Here is a 2,500-nt window from a genome sequence, read left to right as displayed (position 1 = left end):
AGGCATGGAGCTGCAGGCCCTGACCTCCAGGCAGAGGACCAGGCATGGAGCTCCAGGACCGCACACACATGCAGGGGGCCGTGCATGGAGCTCCAGGCCCGCACACACATGCAGGGGGCCGTGCATGGAGCTCCAGGCCCGCACACACATGCAGGGGACCGTGCATGGAGCCCCAGGCCCGCACACACAGGCAGGGGACCGTGCATGGAGCTCCAGGCCCGCACACACATGCAGGGGACCGTGCATGGAGCCCCAGGCCCGCACACACAGGCAGGGGACCGTGCATGGAGCTCCAGGCCCGCACACGCATGCAGGGGACAGGCCATGGAGCTCCAGGCCCGCACACGCATGCAGGGGACAGGGCATGGAGCTCCAGGCAGAGAACCAGGCATGGAGCTGCAGGCCCTGACCTCCAGGAAGAGATGCAGGCATGGAGCTCCAGGCCCTGACCTCCAGGCAGAGAACCAGGCATGGAGCTGCAGGCCCTGACCTCCAGGAAGAGAACCAGGCATGGAGCTGCAGGCCCTGACCTCCAGGCAGAGAACCAGGCATGGAGCTGCAGGCCCTGACCTCCAGGCAGAGAACCAGGCATGGAGCTGCAGGCCCTGACCTCCAGGAAGAGAACCAGGCATGGAGCTGCAGGCCCTGACCTCCAGGCAGAGAACCAGGCATGGAGCTGCAGGCCCTGACCTCCAGGCAGAGGACCAGGCATGGAGCTCCAGGACCGCACACACATGCAGGGGGCCGTGCATGGAGCTCCAGGCCCGCACACACATGCAGGGGGCCGTGCATGGAGCTCCAGGCCCGCACACACATGCAGGGGACCGTGCATGGAGCCCCAGGCCCGCACACACAGGCAGGGGACCGTGCATGGAGCTCCAGGCCCGCACACACATGCAGGGGACCGTGCATGGAGCCCCAGGCCCGCACACACAGGCAGGGGACCGTGCATGGAGCTCCAGGCCCGCACACGCATGCAGGGGACAGGCCATGGAGCTCCAGGCCCGCACACGCATGCAGGGGACAGGGCATGGAGCTCCAGGCAGAGAACCAGGCATGGAGCTGCAGGCCCTGACCTCCAGGAAGAGATGCAGGCATGGAGCTCCAGGCCCTGACCTCCAGGCAGAGAACCAGGCATGGAGCTGCAGGCCCTGACCTCCAGGAAGAGAACCAGGCATGGAGCTGCAGGCCCTGACCTCCAGGCAGAGAACCAGGCATGGAGCTGCAGGCCCTGACCTCCAGGCAGAGAACCAGGCATGGAGCTGCAGGCCCTGACCTCCAGGCAGAGAACCAGGCATGGAGCTGCAGGCCCTGACCTCCAGGCAGAGGACCAGGCATGGAGCTCCAGGACCGCACACACATGCAGGGGGCCGTGCATGGAGCTCCAGGCCCGCACACACATGCAGGGGGCCGTGCATGGAGCTCCAGGCCCGCACACACATGCAGGGGACCGTGCATGGAGCCCCAGGCCCGCACACACAGGCAGGGGACCGTGCATGGAGCTCCAGGCCCGCACACACATGCAGGGGACCGTGCATGGAGCCCCAGGCCCGCACACACAGGCAGGGGACCGTGCATGGAGCTCCAGGCCCGCACACGCATGCAGGGGACAGGCCATGGAGCTCCAGGCCCGCACACGCATGCAGGGGACAGGGCATGGAGCTCCAGGCAGAGAACCAGGCATGGAGCTGCAGGCCCTGACCTCCAGGAAGAGATGCAGGCATGGAGCTCCAGGCCCTGACCTCCAGGCAGAGAACCAGGCATGGAGCTGCAGGCCCTGACCTCCAGGAAGAGAACCAGGCATGGAGCTGCAGGCCCTGACCTCCAGGCAGAGAACCAGGCATGGAGCTGCAGGCCCTGACCTCCAGGCAGAGAACCAGGCATGGAGCTGCAGGCCCTGACCTCCAGGAAGAGAACCAGGCATGGAGCTGCAGGCCCTGACCTCCAGGCAGAGAACCAGGCATGGAGCTGCAGGCCCTGACCTCCAGGCAGAGAACCAGGCATGGAGCTGCAGGCCCTGACCTCCAGGCAGAGAACCAGGCATGGAGCTGCAGGCCCTGACCTCCAGGAAGAGAACCAGGCATGGAGCTGCAGGCCCTGACCTCCAGGCAGAGAACCAGGCATGGAGCTGCAGGCCCTGACCTCCAGGCAGAGGACCAGGCATGGAGCTCCAGGACCGCACACACATGCAGGGGGCCGTGCATGGAGCTCCAGGCCCGCACACACATGCAGGGGGCCGTGCATGGAGCTCCAGGCCCGCACACACATGCAGGGGACCGTGCATGGAGCCCCAGGCCCGCACACACAGGCAGGGGACCGTGCATGGAGCTCCAGGCCCGCACACACATGCAGGGGACCGTGCATGGAGCCCCAGGCCCGCACACACAGGCAGGGGACCGTGCATGGAGCTCCAGGCCCGCACACGCATGCAGGGGACAGGCCATGGAGCTCCAGGCCCGCACACGCATGCAGGGGACAGGGCATGGAGCTCCAGGCAGAG

The sequence above is a fragment of the Poecilia mexicana genome, unplaced genomic scaffold, assembly GCF_051168715.1.
Source record: "Poecilia mexicana isolate PSO_F unplaced genomic scaffold, ASM5116871v1 scaffold_22, whole genome shotgun sequence".
Taxonomy (NCBI): domain Eukaryota; kingdom Metazoa; phylum Chordata; class Actinopteri; order Cyprinodontiformes; family Poeciliidae; genus Poecilia; species Poecilia mexicana.
Note: the sequence above shows the minus strand (reverse complement) of the source record.